At 63.0% G+C, this 17,775-nt stretch overlaps 1 pseudogene; it reads left to right on the forward strand.

Annotated features, from left to right (window-relative positions):
* Positions 1 to 2,229: 2,229 nt before the first annotated feature.
* On the forward strand, positions 2,230 to 17,472 carry LOC144678032 (uncharacterized; annotated as a pseudogene).
* Positions 17,473 to 17,775: the final 303 nt, after the last annotated feature.

The following is a 17,775-nucleotide window of genomic DNA, read 5'->3' on the forward strand; positions in this document are numbered from 1 at the left end:
GTGAGTTAGAGGGTTCCAAGGGAAGTCGGGTGCTCATGGGGAGTTCGGAGGATCAAAGGGAAGTCGGGTGATCAAGGGATAGACGGGGGTTCAAGGGGAGATCGGGGGTTCAAGTGGAAGTCGGGGGATCAAGGGGTGGTCGGGGGATCAAGGGGAGGTCGGGGATCAAGGGGGGTCGGGGGATCAAGGGGGGTCGGGGGATCAAGGGGATGTCGGGGGATCAAGGGGAGGTCAGGAGATCAAGGGGCGGTTGGGGGATGAAGGGGAGGTCGGGGGATCAAGGGGAGGTCGGGGGATCAAGGGGAGGTCGGGGGATCAAGGGGTGTTCGGGGGATCAAGGGGTGTTCGGGGGATCAAGGGGTGGTTGGGGGATCAAGGGGAGGTCGAGAGATCAAGGGGATGTCGGGGGATCAAGTGGAGGTCGGGGGATCAAGGGGAGGTCGGGGCATCAAGGGAGGTCGGGGCATCAAGGGGAGGTTGGGGCATCATGTGGAGGTCGGGGGATCAAGGGGAGGTCGGGGGATCATGGGGTGGTCGGGGGATCAAGGGGAGTTCGGGGGATCAAGGGGAGTTCGGGGGATCAAGGGGAATTCGGGGGATCAAGGGGAGGTCGGGGGGTCAAGGGGACGTCGGGGGATCAAGGGGAGGTCGGGGGATCAAGGGGAGGTCTGGGGATCAAGGGGACGTCGGGGCATCAAGGGGAGGTCAAGGCATCAAGGGGAGGTCGGGGGATCAAGGGTTGGTCGGTGATGAAGGGGAGGTCGGGTGATCAAGGGGTGGTCGGGGGAACATGGAGAGGTCGGGGGATCAAGGAGATGTCGGGGGATCAACGGGCGGTCAGGGGATTCAAGGGGAGGTCGGGGGTTTCAAGTGGTGATTGGGGTTCAATGGGATGTCGTGGGTCAAGGGGAGGTCGGGGGTCAAGGGGTGGTCATTTGTCAAGTGGTTGTCGGAAGGATAAAGGGGAGAACGAAGGATCAAGGCGAGGTCGGCAGATCAAGCGGATGTCGGGGCATCAAGGGAAGGTCGGGGGTTTCAAGGGGTGGTTGGGGTTGAAGGGGATGTCAAGGGATCAAGGGGAGGTCGGGGGATGAAGGGGAGGTCGGGGGATGAAGGGGAGGTCGGGGGAGAAAGGGGAGGTCGGGGGATTAAGGTGAGGCCGGAGGATCAAGGGGAGGTCGGGGGATGAAGGGGATGTCGGGGGATCAAGGGGAGGTCGGGGGATCAAGGGGAGGTCGGGGGATCAAGGGGTGGTCGGGGGATCAAGGGGTGGTCGGGGGATCAAGGGGATTTCGGGGGATCAAGGGGAGTTCGGGGGATCAAGGGGATGTCGGGGGATCAAGGTGAGGTCGGGGGATCAAGGGGAGGTCGGGGGATCAAGGGTAGGTCGGGGGATCAAGGGGAGGTCGGGGGATCAAGGGGTGTTCGGGGGATCAAGGGGAGGTCGAGAGATCAAGGGGATGTCGGGGCATCAAGGGGAGGTCGGGGGATCAAGGGGAGGTCGGGGGATCAAGGGGAGGTCCGGGCAACAAGGGGAGGTCGGGGCAACAAGGGGAGGTCGGGGCATCAAGGGGAGGTCGGGGCATCAAGGGGAGTTCGGGGCATCAAAGGGAGGTCGGGGGCTCAAGGGTTGGTCGGGTGATGAAGGGGAGGTCGGGTGATCAAGGGGTGGTCGGGGGAACATGGAGAGGTCGGGGGATCAAGGAGATGTCGGGGGATCAACGGGCGGTCAGGGGATTCAAGGGGAGGTCGGGGGTTTCAAGTGGTGATTGGGGTTCAATGGGATGTCGTGGGTCAAGGGGAGGTCGGGGGTCAAGGGGCGGTCATTTGTCAAGGGGTTGTCGGAAGGATAAAGGGGAGAACGGAGGATCAAGGCGAGGTCGGCAGATCAAGTGGATGTCGGGGCATCAAGGGAAGGTCGGGGGCTTCAAGGGGTGGTTGGGGTTGAAGTGGATGTCAAGGGATCAAGGGGAGGTCGGCGGTTGAAGGGGCGGTCGGGGGATGAAGGGGTGGTCGGGGGTTGAAGGGGAGGTCGGGTAATGAAGGGGTGTTCGGGGGATCAAGGGGAGGTCGGGGGATCAAGGTGAGGTCGGGGGATCAAGGTGAGGACGGAGGATCAAGGGGAGTTTGGGGGATCAAGGGGAGGTCGGGGGATCAAGGGGAGGTCGGGGTTTCAAGGGGCGGACGGGGGATTAAGGGTAGGTCGGGGGATCAAGGGGTGGTCGGGGGATGAAGGGGAGGTCGGGGGATCAAGGGGTGGTCGGGGGATCAAGAGGAGGTCGGGGGATGAAGGGGAGGTCGGGGGATCAAGGGGAGGTCGGGGATCAAGGGTAGGTTGGGGGTTCTAGGTGAGTTAGGGGTTTCCAAGGGAAGTCGGGGGCTCATGGGGAGTTCGGAGGAACAAAGGGAAGTCGGGGGATCAAGGGATAGACGGGTGTTCAAGGGGAGATCGGGGGTGCAAGTGGAAGTCGGGGGATCAAGGGGATGTCGGGGCATCAAGGGGATGTCGGGGCATCAAGGGGATGTCGGGGCATCAAGGGGAGGTTGGGGCATCAAGGGGAGGTCGGCGGCTCAAGGGGTGGTCGGGGGATCAAGAGGAGGTCGGGGGATCAAGGGGAGGTCGGGGGATCAAGGGGAGGTCGGGGATCAAGGGTTGGTTGCGGGTTCAAGGTGAGTTAGAGGGTTCCAAGGGAAGTCGGGTGCTCATGGGGAGTTCGGAGGATCAAAGGGAAGTCGGGTGATCAAGGGATAGACGGGGGTTCAAGGGGAGATCGGGGGTTCAAGTGGAAGTCGGGGGATCAAGGGGTGGTCGGGGGATCAAGGGGATGTCGGGGGATCAAGGGGGGTAGGGGGATCAAGGGGATGTCGGGGGATCAAGGGGAGGTCAGGAGATCAAGGGGCGGTTGGAGGATCAAGGGGAGGTCGGGGGATCAAGGGGAGGTCGGGGGATCAAGGGGAGGTCGGGGGATCAAGGGGTGTTCGGGGGATCAAGGGGAGGTTGCGGGATCAAGGGGAGGTCGAGAGAACAAGGGGATGTCGGGGGATCAAGTGGAGGTCGGGGGATCAAGGGGAGGTCGGGGCATCAAGGGAGGTCGGGGGATCAAGGGGAGTTCGGGGGTTCAAGGGGAATTCGGGGGATCAAGGGGAGGTCGGGGGTTCAAGAGGAGGTCGGGAGATCAAGGGGAGGTCGGGGGATCAAGGGGTGGTCGGGGGATCAAGGGGTGGTCGGGGGATCAAGGGGAGTTCGGGGGATCAAGGGGAGTTCGGGGGTTCAAGGGGAATTCGGGGGATCAAGGGGAGGTCGGGGGATCAAGGGGAGGTCGGGGGATCAAGGGGAGGTCGGGGGATCAAGGGGAGGTCGGGGTATCAAGGGGATGTCGGGGGATCAAGGGGAGTTCGGGGGATTCAAGGGGAGGTCGGGCGTTTCAAGGGGTGATTGGGGTTCAATGGGAGGTCGTGGGTCAAGGGGAGTTCGGGGGATCAAAGGGAGGTCGGGGGATCAAGGGGTGGTCGGGGGATCAAGGAGTGGTCGGGTGATCAAGAGGAGTTTGGTGTATCAAGGGGTGGTCGAGGGGTCAAGGGGAGGGCGGGAGATCAAGGGGTCGTCGGGGGATCAAGGGGTGGTCGGGGGATTAAGGGGAGGGCGGGGCATCAAGGGGTGGTCGGGGGATCAAGGGGTGGTCGGGGGATCAAGAGGAGGTCGGGGAATCAAGGGGAGGTCGGGGGATCAAGGGGAGTTCCGGGGTTCAAGGGGTGGTCGGGGGTTCAAGGGGAGGTCGGGGCATCAAGGGGAGGTCGGTGCATCAAGGGGAGGTTGGGGCATCAAGGGGAGGCCGGGGCATCAAGGGGAGGTCGGGGCATCAAGGGGTGGTGGGGGCATCAAGGGGAGGGCGGGGGATCAAGGGGAAGTCGGGGCACCAAGGGGAGGTCAAGGCATCAAGGGGTGGTCAGGGCATCAAGAGTTGGTCGGGTGATCAAGGGGAGGTCGGGTGATGAAGGGGAGGTCGGGTGATCAAGGGGTGGTCGGGGGAACATGGAGAGGTCGGGGGATCAAGGAGATGTCGGGGGATCAACGGGCGGTCAGGGGATTCAAGGGGAGGTCGGGGGTTTCAAGTGGTGATTGGGGTTCAATGGGATGTCGTGGGTCAAGGGGTGGTCGGGAGTCAAGTGGCGGTCATTTGTCAAGGGGTTGTCGGAAGGATAAAGGAGAGAACGAAGGATCAAGGCGAGGTCGGCAGATCAAGTGGATGTCCGGGCATCAAGGGAAGGTCGGGGGCTTCAAGGGGTGGTTGGGGTTGAAGTGGATGTCAAGGGATCAAGGGGAGGTCGGCGGTTGAAGGGGCGGTCGGGGGATGAAGGGGAGGTCGGGGGTTGAAGGGGAGGTCGGGTAATGAAGGGGTGTTCGGGGGATCAAGGGGAGGTCGGGGGATCAAGGTGAGGTCGGGGGATCAAGGTGAGGACGGAGGATCAAGGGGAGTTCGGGGGATCAAGGGGAGGTCGGGGGATCAAGGGGAGGTCGGGGGTTCAAGGGGCGGACGGGGGATTAAGGGTAGGTCGGGGGATCAAGGTGTGGTCGGGGGATCAAGGGGAGGTCGGGGGATCAAGGGGAGGTCGGGGGATCAAGAGGAGGTCGGGGGATCAAGAGGAGGTCGGGGGATGAAGGGGAGGTCGGGTGATCAAGGGGAGGTCGGGGGATCAATGGGAGGTCGGGGGATCAAGGGGAGGTCGGGGATCAAGGGTATGTTGGGGGTTCTAGGTGAGTTAGGGGTTTCCAAGGGAAGTCGGGGGCTCATGGGGAGTTCGGAGGAACAAAGGGAAGTCGGGGGATCAAGGGATAGACGGGGGTTCAAGGGGAGATCGGGGGTTCAAGTGGACGTCGGGGGATTAAGGGGAGGTCGGGCGATCAAGGGGATGTCGGGGGATCAAGGGGGGTCGGGGGATCAAGGGGATGTCGGGGGATCAAGGGGAGGTCGGGTGATCAAGGGGTGGTTGGGGGAACATGGAGAGGTCGGTGGATCAAGGAGATGTCGGGGGATCAACCGGCAGTCAGGGGATTCAAGGGGTGGTCGGGGCATCAAGGGGAGGTCGGGGCATCAAGGGGAGGTCGGGGCATCAAGGGGAGGTCGGGGGATCAAGGGGAGGTCGGGGGATCAAGGGGATGTCGGGGGATCAAGGGGAGGTCGGGGCATCAAGGGGAGGTCGGGGCATCAAGGGGAGGTCGGGGGATCAAGGGTTGGTCGGGTGATGAAGGGGAGGTCGGGTGATCAAGGGGTGGTCGGGGGAACATGGAGAGGTCGGGGGATCAAGGAGATGTCGGGGGATCAACGGGCGGTCAGGGGATTCAAGGGGAGGTCGGGGGTTTCAAGTGGTGATTGGGGTTCAATGGGATGTCGTGGGTCAAGGGGAGGTCGGGGGTCAAGGGACGGTCATTTGTCAAGGGGTTGTCGGAAGGATAAAGGGGAGAACGAAGGATCAAGGCGAGGTCGGCAGATCAAGCGGATGTCGGGGCATCAAGGGAAGGTCGGGGGTTTCAAGGGGTTGTTGGGGTTGAAGTGGATGTCAAGGGATCAAGGGGAGGTCGGGGGATGAAGGGGAGGTCGGGGGATGAAGGGGTGGTCGGGGGATGAAGGTGAGGTCGGAGGATCAAGGGGAGGTCGGGGGATCAAGGGGATGTTGGGGGATCAAGGGGACGTCGGGGGATCAAGGGGAGGTCGGGGGATCAAGGGGAGGTCGGGGGATCAAGGGGTGGTCGGGGGATCAAGAGGTGGTCGGGGGATTAAGCGGATGTCGGGGGATCAAGGGGAGTTCGGGGGATCAAGGGGCGGTCGGGGGATCAAGGGGAGGTCGGGGGATCATGGGGAGGTCGGGGGATCAAGGGGAGGTCGGGGGATCAAGGGGAGGTCGGGGGATCAAGGGGTGTTCGTGGGATCAAGGGGAGGTTGGGGGATCAAGGGGTGGTCGAGAGATCAAGGGGATGTCGGGGGATCAAGGGGAGGTCGGGGGATCAAGGGGAGGTCGGGGGATCAAGGGGTGGTCGGGGCAAAAAGGGGAGGTCGGGGCAACAAGGGGAGGTCGGGGCATCATGGGGAGGTCGGGGCATCAAGGGGAGGTCGGGGCATCAAGGGGTGGTTGGGGCATCAAGGGGTGGTCGAAGCATCAAGGGAATGTCGGGGCATCAAGGGGTGGACGGGGCATCAAGGAGAGGTCGGGGGATCAATGGGTAGTTGGGGGATCAAGGGAAGGTCGGGGGATCAACGGTTGGTCGGATGATCAAGGGGTGGTTGAGTGATCAAGGGGAGATCGGGTGATCATGGGGTGGTCGGGGGAACATCGAGAGATCGGGGAATCAAGGAGATGTCGGGGGATCAACGGGCGGGCGGGGGATTCAAGGGGAGGTCGGGCGTTTCAAGGGGTGATTGGGGTTCAATGGGAGGTCGTGGGTCAAGGGGAGATCGGGGGTCAAGGGGAGGTCGGGGGATCAAGGGGAGGTCGGGGGATCAAGGGGAGTTCGGGGGTTCAAGGGGAGGTCGGGGGATCAAGGGGAGGTCGGGAGATCAAGGGGAGGTCGGGGGATCAATGGGAGGTCGGGGGATCAATGGGAGTTCGGGGGTTCAAGGGGAGGTCGGGGGATCAAGGGGAGGTCGGGAGATCAAGGGGAGGTCGGGGGATCAATGGGAGGTCGGGGGATCAATGGGAGGTCGGGGGATCAAGGGGAGGTCGGGGGATCAAGGGGAGGTCGGGGGATCAAGGGGAGGTCGGGGGATCAAGGGGAGGTCGGGGGATCAAGGGGTTGTCGGGGGATCAAGGGGAGTTCGGGGGATCAAGGGGAGGTCGGGGGATCAAGGGGAGGTCGGGGGATCAAGGGGAGGTCGGGGAATCAAGGGGAGGTCGGGGGATCAAGGGGAGTTCCGGGGTTCAAGGGGTGGTCGGGTGTTCAAGGGGAGGTCGGGGCATCAAGGGGTGGTGGGGGCATCAAGGGGTGGGCGGGGGATCAAGGGGAAGTCGGGGCACCAAGGGGAGGTCGGGGCAACAAGGGGTGGTCAGGGCATCAAGAGTTGGTCGGGTGATCAAGGGGAGGTCGGGTGATCAAGGGGAGGTCGGGTGATCAAGGGGTGGTCGGGGGAACATGGAGAGGTCGGGGGATCAAGGAGATGTCGGGGGATCAACGGGCAGTCAGGGGATTCAAGGGGAGATCGGGGGATTCAAGTGGTGATTGGGGTTCAATGGGAGGTCGTGGGACAAGTGGAGGTCGGGGGTCAAGGGGATGCCGTTTGTCAAGGGGATGTCGGAAGGATCAAGGGGAGAACGGAGGATCAAGGGGTGGTCGGCAGATCAAGCGGATGTCGCGGCATCAAGGGAAGGTCGGGGGTTTCAAGGGGTGGTTGGGGTAGAAGTGGATGTCAAGGGATCAAGGGGATGTCGTGGGATGAAGGGGAGTTCGGGGGATGAAGGGGATGTCGGGGGATAAAGGGGAGGTCGGGGAATCAAGGGGAGGTCGGGGGATCAAGGGGAGTTCCGGGGTTCAAGGGGTGGTCGGGGGTTCAAGGGGAGGTCGGGGCATCAAGGGGAGGTCGGGGTATCAAGGGGAGGTCGGGGGATCAAGGGGAGGTTGGGGGATGAACGGGTGGTCGGAGTTTGAAGGGGTGGACGCGGGATGAAGGGGAGGTCGGGGTATCAAGGGGTGGTCGGGGGATCAAGGAGTGGTCGGGTGATCAAGAGGAGTTTGGTGTATCAAGGGGAGGTCGAGGGGTCAAGGGGAGGGCGGGAGATCAAGGAGTCGTCGGGGGATCAAGGGGTGGTCGGGGGATCAAGGGGAGGGCGGGGCATCAAGGGGAGGGCGGGGCATCAAGGGGAGGTCGGGGCATCAAGGGGTGGTCGGGGCAACAAGGGGATGTCGGGGCATCAAGGGGTGGTTGGGGCATCAAGGGGAGGTCGGCGGCTCAAGGGGTGGTCGGGGGATCAAGAGGAGGTCGGGGGATCAAGGGGAGATCGGGGGATCAAGGGGAGGTCGGGGATCAAGTGTAGGTTGCGGGTTCAAGGTGAGTTAGAGGGTTCCAAGGGAAGTCGGGTGCTCATGGGGAGTTCGGAGGATCAAAGGGAAGTCGGGTGATCAAGGGATAGACGGGGGTTCAAGGGGAGATCGGGAGTTCAAGTGGAAGTCGGGGGATCAAGGGGTGGTCAGGGGATCAAGGGGAGGTCGGGGGATCAAGGGGAGGTCGGGGCATCAAGGGGAGGTCGGGGGATCAAGGGGAGGTCGGGGGATCAAGGGGAGGTCGGGGGATCATGGGGAGGTCGGGGCATCAAGGGGAGGTCGGGGCATCAAGGGGAGGTCGGGGGATCAAGGGTTGGTCGGGTGATGAAGGGGAGGTCGGGTGATCAAGGGGTGGTCGGGGGCACATGGAGAGGTCGGGGGATCAAGGAGATGTCGGGGGATCAACGGGCGGTCAGGGGATTCAAGGGGAGGTCGGTGGTTTCAAGTGGTGATTGGGGTTCAATGGGATGTCGTGGGTCAAGGGGAGGTCGGGGGTCAAGGGGTGGTCATTTGTCAAGGGGTTGTCGGAAGGATAAAGGGGAGAACGAAGGATCAAGGCGAGGTCGGCAGATCAAGCGGATGTCGGGGCATCAAGGGAAGGTCGGGGGTTTCAAGGGGTGGTTGGGGTTGAAGTGGATGTCAAGGGATCAAGGGGAGGTCGGGGGATGAAGGGGAGGTCGGGGGATCAAGGGGTGGTCGGGGCAACAAGGGGAGGTCGGGGCAACAAGGGGAGGTCGGGGCATCATGGGGAGGTCGGGGCATCAAGGGGTGGTCGGGGCATCAAGGGGTGGTTGGGGCATCAAGGGGTGGTCGAAGCATCAAGGGAATGTCGGGGCATCAAGGGGTGGACGGGGCATCAAGGAGAGGTCGGGGGATCAATGGGTAGTTGGGGGATCAAGGGAAGGTCGGGGGATCAACGGTTGGTCGGATGATCAAGGGGTGGTTGAGTGATCAAGGGGAGATCGGGTGATCATGGGGTGGTCGGGGGAACATCGAGAGATCGGGGAATCAAGGAGATGTCGGGGGATCAACGGGCGGGCGGGGGATTCAAGGGGAGGTCGGGCGTTTCAAGGGGTGATTGGGGTTCAATGGGAGGTCGTGGGTCAAGGGGAGATCGGGGGTCAAGGGGAGGTCGGGGGATCAAGGGGTGGTCGGGGGATCAAGGGGAGTTCGGGGGTTCAAGGGGAGGTCGGGGGATCAAGGGGAGGTCGGGAGATCAAGGGGAGGTCGGGGGATCAATGGGAGGTCGGGGGATCAATGGGAGGTCGGGGGATCAATGGGAGGTCGGGGGATCAAGGGGAGGTTGGGGGATCAAGGGGATGTCGGGGCATCAAGGGGAGGTCGGGGCATCAAGGGGTGGTCGGGGCATCAAGGGGATGTCGGGGCATCAGGGGGAGGTCGGGGCATCAAGGGGAGGTCGGGGCATCAAGGGGAGTTCGGGGCATCAAGGGGTGGTCGGGGGATCAAGGGTTGGTCGGGTGATGAAGGGGAGGTCGGGTGATCAAGGGGTGGTCGGGGGAACATGGAGAGGTCGGGGGATCAAGGAGATGTCGGGGGATCAACGGGCGGTCAGGGGATTCAAGGGGAGGTCGGGGGTTTCAAGTGGTGATTGGGGTTCAATGGGATGTCGTGGGTCAAGGGGAGGTCGGGGGTCAAGGGGCGGTCATTTGTCAAGGGGTTGTCGGAAGGATAAAGGGGAGAACGAAGGATCAAGGCGAGGTCGGCAGATCAAGTGGATGTCGGGGCATCAAGGGAAGGTCGGGGGCTTCAAGGGGTGGTTGGGGTTGAAGTGGATGTCAAGGGATCAAGGGGAGGTCGGCGGTTGAAGGGGCGGTCGGGGGATGAAGGGGAGGTCGGGGGTTGAAGGGGAGGTCGAGGGTTGAAGGGGTGTTCGGGGGATCAAGGGGAGGTCGGGGGATCAAGGTGAGGTCGGGGGATCAAGGTGAGGACGGAGGATCAAGGGGAGTTCGGGGGATCAAGGGGAGGTTGGGGGATCAAGGGGAGGTCAGGGTTTCAAGGGGCGGACGGGGGATTAAGGGTATGTCGGGGGATCAAGGGTTGATCGGGGGATCAAGGGGAGGTCGGGGAATCAAGGGGAGGTCGGGGATCAAGGGTAGGTTGGGGGTTCTAGGTGAGTTAGGGGTTTCCAAGGGAAGTCGGGGGCTCATGGGGAGTTCGGAGGAACAAAGGGAAGTCGGGGGATCAAGGGATAGACGGGGGTTCAAGGGGAGATCGGGGGTTCAAGTGGACGTCGGGGGATCAAGGGGAGGTCGGGGGATCAAGGGGAGGTCGGGGGATCAAGGGGGTCGGGGGATCAAGGGGATGTCGGGGGTTCAAGGGGAGGTCGGGTGATCAAGGGGTGGTTGGGGGAACATGGAGAGGTCGGGGGATCAAGGGGATGTCGGGGGATCAAGGGGAGGTCGGGGGATCAAGGGGAGGTCGGGGGATCAAGGGGAGGTCGGGGGATCAAGGGGAGGTCGGGGGATCAAGGGGTTGTCGGGGCATCAAGGGGAGGGCGGGGGATCAAGGGGAAGTCGGGGCACCAAGGGGAGGTCGGGGCATCAAGGGGTGGTCAGGGCATCAAGAGTTGGTCGGGTGATCAAGGGGAGGTCGGGTGATCAAGGGGAGGTCGGGTGATCAAGGGGTGGTCGGGGGAACATGGAGAGGTCGGGGGATCAAGGAGATGTCGGGGGATCAACGGGCAGTCAGGGGATTCAAGGGGAGATCGGGGGATTCAAGTGGTGATTGGGGTTCAATGGGAGGTCGTGGGACAAGTGGAGGTCGGGGGTCAAGGGGATGTCGTTTGTCAAGGGGATGTCGGAAGGATCAAGGGGAGAACGGAGGATCAAGGGGAGGTCGGCAGATCAAGCGGATGTCGCGGCATCAAGGGAAGGTCGGGGGTTTCAAGGGGTGGTTGGGGTAGAAGTGGATGTCAAGGGTTCAAGGGGAGGTCGTGGGATGAAGGGGAGGTCGGGGGATGAAGGGGATGTCGGGGGATAAAGGGGTGGTCGGTGTTGAAGGGGAGGTCGAGGAATGAAGGGGAGATTGGGGGAGCAAGGGGAGGTCGGGGGATCAAGGGGAGGTCGGGGGATCAAGGGGAGGTCGGGGGATCAAGGGGAGGTCGGGGGATCAAGGGGAGGTTGGGGGATGAACGGGTGGTCGGAGTTTGAAGGGGTGGACGCGGGATGAAGGGGAGGTCGGGGTATCACGGGGAGGTCGGGGGATCAAGGGGAGGTCGGGGGATCAATGGGAGGTCGGGGATCAATGGGAGGTCTGGGGTTCAAGAGGAGGTCGGGGGATGAAGGGGAGGTCGGGGGATCAAGGGGAGGTCGGGGGATCAAGGGGTGGTCGGGGGATTAAGGGGAGGTCGGGGGTTCAAGGAGAGGTCGGGGGATCAAGGAGATGTCGGGGGATCAACGGGCGGTCGGTGGATTCAAGGGGAGGTCGGGCGTTTCAAGGGGTGATTGGGGTTCAATGGGAGGTCGTGGGTCAAGGGGAGGGCGGGAGATCAAGGAGTCTTCGGGGGATCAAGGGGTGGTCGGGGGATCAAGGGGAGGGCGGGGCATCAAGGGGAGGGCGGGGCATCAAGGGGAGGTCGGGGCATCAAGGGGAGGTCGGGGCATCAAGGGGAGGTCGGGGCAACAAGGGGATGTCGGGGCATCAAGGGGAGGTCGGGGCATCAAGGGGAGGTCGGGGCATCAAGTGGATGTCGTGGCATCAAGGGGATGTCGGGGCATCAAGGGGTGGTTGGGGCATCAAGGGGAGGTCGGCGGCTCAAGGGGTGGTCGGGGGATCAAGAGGAGGTCGGGGGATCAAGGGGAGATCGGGGGATCAAGGGGAGGTCGGGGATCAAGGGTAGGTTGCGGGTTCAAGGTGAGTTAGAGGGTTCCAAGGGAAGTCGGGTGCTCATGGGGAGTTCGGAGGATCAAAGGGAAGTCGGGTGATCAAGGGATAGACGGGGGTTCAAGGGGAGATCGGGGGTTCAAGTGGAAGTCGGGGGATCAAGGGGTGGTCGGGGGATCAAGGGGAGGTCGGGGGATCAAGGGGGGTCGGGGGATCAAGGGGGGTCGGGGGATCAAGGGGATGTCGGGGGATCAAGGGGAGGTCAGGAGATCAAGGGGCGGTTGGGGGATCAAGGGGAGGTCGGGGGATCAAGGGGAGGTCGGGGCATCAAGGGGGGTCGGGGCATCAAGGGGAGGTTGGGGCATCAAGTGGAGGTCGGGGGATCAAGGGCAGGTCGGGGGATCATGGGGTGGTCGGGGGATCAAGGGGAGTTCGGGGGATCAAGGGGAGTTCGGGGGATCAAGGGGAATTCGGGGGATCAAGGGGGGGTCGGGGGGTCAAGGGGAGGTCGGGGGATCAAGGGGAGGTCGGGGGATCAAGGGGAGGTCGGGGGATCAAGGGGAGGTCGGGGCATCAAGGGGAGGTCAAGGCATCAAGGGGAGGTCGGGGGATCAAGGGTTGGTCGGGTGATGAAGGGGAGGTCGGGTGATCAAGGGGTGGTCGGGGGAACATGGAGAGGTCGGGGGATCAAGGAGATGTCGGGGGATCAACGGGCGGTCAGGGGATTCAAGGGGAGGTCGGGGGTTTCAAGTGGTGATTGGGGTTCAATGGGATGTCGTGGGTCAAGGGGAGGTCGGGGGTCAAGGGGTGGTCATTTGTCAAGTGGTTGTCGGAAGGATAAAGGGGAGAACGAAGGATCAAGGCGAGGTCGGCAGATCAAGCGGATGTCGGGGCATCAAGGGAAGGTCGGGGGTTTCTAGGGGTGGTTTGGGTTGAAGTGGATGTCAAGGGATCAAGGGGAGGTCGGGGGATGAAGGGGAGGTCGGGGGATGAAGGGGAGGTCGGGGGAGAAAGGGGAGGTCGGGGGATTAAGGTGAGGCCGGAGGATCAAGGGGAGGTCGGGGGATCAAGGGGATGTCGGGGGATCAAGGGGAGGTCGGGGGATCAAGGGGAGGTCGGGGGATCAAGGGGTGGTCGGGGGATCAAGGGGTGGTCGGGGGATCAAGGGATGTCGGGGGATCAAGGGGAGTTCGGGGGATCAAGGGTAGGTCGGGGATCAAGGGGAGTTCGGGGGATCAAGGGGAGTTCGGGGGATCAAGGGGTGTTCGGGGGATCAAGGGGAGGTTGGGGGATCAAGGGGAGGTCGAGAGATCAAGGGGATGTCGGGGCATCAAGGGGAGGTCGGGGGATCAAGGGGAGGTCGGGGGATCAAGGGGAGGTCGGGGCAACAAGGGGAGGTCGGGGCAACAAGGGGAGGTCGGGGCAACAAGGGGAGGTCGGGGCATCATGGGGTGGTCGGGGCATCAAGGGGAGGTCGGGGCATCAAGGGTGGTTGGGGCATCAAGGGGTGGTCGGGGCATCAAGGGAATGTCGGGGCATCAAGGGGTGGACGGGGCATCAAGGCGAGGTCGGGGGATCAATGGGTAGTTGGGGATCAAGGGAAGGTCGGGGGATCAACGGTTGGTCGGATGATCAAGGGGTGGTTGAGTGATCAAGGGAGATCGGGTGATCATGGGGTGGTCGGGGGAACATCGAGAGGTCGGGGGATCAAGGAGATGTCGGGGGATCAACGGGCGGGCGGGGGATTCAAGGGGAGGTCGGGCGTTTCAAGGGGTGATTGGGGTTCAAATGGGAGGTCGTGGGTCAAGGGGTGACCGGGGTCAAGGGGTGGTCGGGGATCAAGGGGAGGTCGGGGGATCAAGGGGAGTTCGGGGGTTCAAGGGGAGGTCGGGGGATCAAGGGGAGGTCGGGAGATCAAGGGGAGGTCGGGGGATCAATGGGAGGTCGGGGGATCAATGGGTGGTCGGGGGATCAATGGGAGGTCGGGGGATCAAGGGGAGGTCGGGGCATCAAGGGGATGTCGGGGCATCAAGGGGAGGTCGGGGGCATCAAGGGGAGGTCGGGGCATCAAGGGGATGTCGGGGCATCAAGGGGAGGTCGGGGCATCAAGGGGAGGTCGGGGCATCAAGGGAGTTCGGGGCATCAAGGGGAGGTCGGGGGATCAAGGGTTGGTCGGGTGATGAAGGGGAGGTCGGGTGATCAAGGGGTGGTTGGGGGAACATGGAGAGGTCGGGGGATCAAGGAGATGTCGGGGGATCAACGGGCGGTCAGGGGATTCAAGGGAGGTCGGGGGTTTCAAGTGGTGATTGGGGTTCAATGGGATGTCGTGGGTCAAGGGAGGTCGGGGGTCAAGGGACGGTCATTTGTCAAGGGGTTGTCGGAAGGATAAATGGGAGAACGAAGGATCAAGGCGAGGTCGGCAGATCAAGTGGATGTCGGGGCATCAAGGGAAGGTCGGGGCTTCAAGGGGTGGTTGGGGTTGAAGTGGATGTCAAGGATCAAGGGGAGGTCGGCGGTTGAAGGGGCGGTCGGGGGATGAAGGGGAGGTCGGGGGTGAAGGGGAGGTCGGGTAATGAAGGGGTCTTCGGGGGATCAAGGGGAGGTCGGGGGATCAAGGTGAGGTCGGGGGATCAATGTGAGGACGGAGGATCAAGGGGAGTTCGGGGGATCAAGGGGAGGTCGGGGGATCAAGGGGAGGTCGGGTTTCAAGGGGCGGACGGGGGATTAAGGGTAGGTCGGGGGATCAAGGGGTGGTCGGGGGATGAAGGGGAGGTCGGGGGATCAAGGGGTGGTCGGGGGATCAAGAGGAGGTCGGGGGATGAAGGGGAGGTCGGGTGATCAAGGGGATGTCGGGGGATCAAGGGGAGGTCGGGGGATCAAGGGGAGGTCGGGGATCAAGGGTAGGTTGGGGGTTCTAGGTGAGTTAGGGGTTTCCAACGGAAGTCGGGGGCTCATGGGGAGTTCGGAGGAACACAAGGGAAGTGGGGGATCAAGGGATAGACGGGTGTTCAAGGGAGATAGGGGGTGCAAGTGGAAGTCGGGGGATCAAGGGGATGTCGGGCATCAAGGGGATGTCGGGGCATCAAGGGATGTCGGGCATCAAGGGGAGGTTGGGGCATCAAGGGGAGGTCGGCTGCTCAAGGGGTGGTCGGGGGATCAAGAGGAGGTCGGGGGATCAAGGGGAGGTCGGGGATCAAGGGGAGGTCGGGGATCAAGTGTAGGTTGCGGGTTCAAGGTGAGTAGAGGGTTCCAAGGGAAGTCGGGTGCTCATGGGGAGTTCGGAGGATCAAAGGGAAGTCGGGTGATCAAGGGATAGACGGGGGTTCAAGGGGAGATCGGGGGTTCAAGTGGAAGTCGGGGGATCAAGGGGTGGTCGGGGGATCAAGGGGAGGTCGGGGGATCAAGGGGGGTCGGGGGATCAAGGGGATGTCGGGCGATCAAGGGGAGGTCAGGAGATCAAGGGCGGTTGGGGGATGAAGGGGAGGTCGGGGGATCAAGGGGAGGTCGGGGGATCAAGGGAGGTCGGGGGATCAAGGGGTGTTCGGGGGATCAAGGGGAGGTTGGGGGATCAAGGGGGAGGTCGAGAGATCAAGGGGATGTCGGGGGATCAAGTGGAGGTCGGGGGATCAAGGGGAGGTCGGGGCATCAAGGAGGTCGGGGGATCAAGGGGAGTTCGGGGGTTCAAGGGGAATTCGGGGATCAAGGGAGGTCGGGGGTTCAAGGGAGGTCGGGGGATCAAGGGGAGGTCGGGGGATCAAGGGGTGGTCGGGGGATCAAGGGGAGTTCGGGGGATCAAGGGGAATTCGGGGGTTCAAGGGGAATTCGGGGGATCAAGGGGAGGTCGGGGGATCAAGGAGATGTCGGGGGATCAACGGGCGGTCAGGGGATTCAAGGGGAGGTCGGGGGTTTCAAGTGGTGATTGGGGTTCAATGGGATGTCGTGGGTCAAGGGGAGTCGGGGGTCAAGGGGTGGTCATTTGTCAAGTGGTTGTCGGAAGGATAAAGGGGGAGAACGAAGGATCAAGGCGAGGTCGGCAGATCAAGCGGATGTCGGGGCATCAAGGGAAGGTCGGGGGTTTCTAGGGGTGGTTTGGGTTGAAGTGGATGTCAAGGATCAAGGGGAGGTCGGGGGATGAAGGGGAGGTCGGGGGATGAAGGGGAGGTCGGGGATCAAGGGTAGGTTGGGGTTCTAGGTGAGTTAGGGGTTTCCAACGGAAGTCGGGGGCTCATGGGGAGTTCGGAGGAACAAAGGGAAGTGGGGGGATCAAGGATAGACGGGTGTTCAAGGGGAGATAGGGGGTGCAGTGGAAGTCGGGGATCAAGGGGATGTCGGGGCATCAAGGGGATGTCGGGGCATCAAGGGGATGTCGGGGCATCAAGGGGAGGTTGGGGCATCAAGGGGAGGTCGGCTGCTCAAGGGGTGGTCGGGGGATCAAGAGGAGGTCGGGGGATCAAGGGGAGGTCGGGGGATCAAGGGGAGGTCGGGGATCAAGTGTAGGTTGCGGGTTCAAGGTGAGTTAGAGGGTTCCAAGGGAAGTCGGGTGCTCATGGGGAGTTCGGAGGATCAAAGGGAAGTCGGGTGATCAAGGGATAGACGGGGGTTCAAGGGGAGATCGGGGGTTCAAGTGGAAGTCGGGGGATCAGGGGCTGGTCGGGGGATCAAGGGGAGGTCGGGGATCAAGGGGGGTCGGGGGATCAAGGGGGGTCGGTGGATCAAGGGGATGTCGGGGGATCAAGGGAGGTCAGGAGATCAAGGGGCGGTTGGGGGATCAAGGGGAGGTCGGGGGATCAAGGGGAGGTCGGGGCATCAAGGGAGGTCGGGGCATCAAGGGGAGGTTGGGGCATCAAGTGGAGGTCGGGGGATCAAGGGCAGGTCGGGGGATCATGGGGTGGTCGGGGGATCAAGGGGAGTTCGGGGGATCAAGGGGAGTTCGGGGGATCAAGGGGAATTCGGGGGATCAAGGGGGGGTCGGGGGGTCAAGGGAGGTCGGGGGATCAAGGGGAGGTCGGGGGATCAAGGGGAGGTCGGGGGATCAAGGGAGGTCGGGGCATCAAGGGGAGGTCAAGGCATCAAGGGGAGGTCGGGGATCAAGGGTTGGTCGGGTGATGAAGGGAGGTCGGGTGATCAAGGGGTGGTCGGGGGAACATGGAGAGGTCGGGGATCAAGGAGATGTCGGGGGATCAACGGGCGGTCAGGGGATTCAAGGGAGGTCGGGGGTTTCAAGTGGTGATTGGGGTTCAATGGGATGTCGTGGGTCAAGGGGAGGTCGGGGGTCAAGGGGTGGTCATTTGTCAAGTGGTTGTCGGAAGGATAAAGGGGAGAACGAAGGATCAAGGCGAGGTCGGCAGATCAAGCGGATGTCGGGGCATCAAGGGAAGGTCGGGGGTTTCTAGGGGTGGTTTGGGTTGAAGTGGATGTCAAGGGATCAAGGGGAGGTCGGGGGATGAAGGGGAGGTCGGGGATGAAGGGGAGGTCGGGGAGAAAGGGGAGGTCGGGGATTAAGGTGAGGCCGGAGGATCAAGGGGAGGTCGGGGATCAAGGGGATGTCGGGGGATCAAGGGGAGGTCGGGGATCAAGGGGAGGTCGGGGGATCAAGGGTGGTCGGGGGATCAAGGGGTGGTCGGGGGATCAAGGGGATGTCGGGGGATCAAGGGGAGTTCGGGGGATCAAGGGTAGGTCGGGGGATCAAGGGGAGTTCGGGGATCAAGGGGAGTTCGGGGGATCAAGGGGTGTTCGGGGGATCAAGGGGAGGTTGGGGGATCAAGGGGAGGTCGAGAGATCAAGGGATGTCGGGGCATCAAGGGGAGGTCGGGGGATCAAGGGGAGGTCGGGGATCAAGGGGAGGTCGGGGCAACAAGGGAGGTCGGGGCAACAAGGGGAGGTCGGGGCAACAAGGGGAG

This window comes from Cetorhinus maximus, unplaced genomic scaffold (assembly GCF_964194155.1).
Source record: "Cetorhinus maximus unplaced genomic scaffold, sCetMax3.hap1.1 HAP1_SCAFFOLD_3456, whole genome shotgun sequence".
Classification (NCBI taxonomy): Eukaryota; Metazoa; Chordata; class Chondrichthyes; order Lamniformes; family Cetorhinidae; genus Cetorhinus; species Cetorhinus maximus.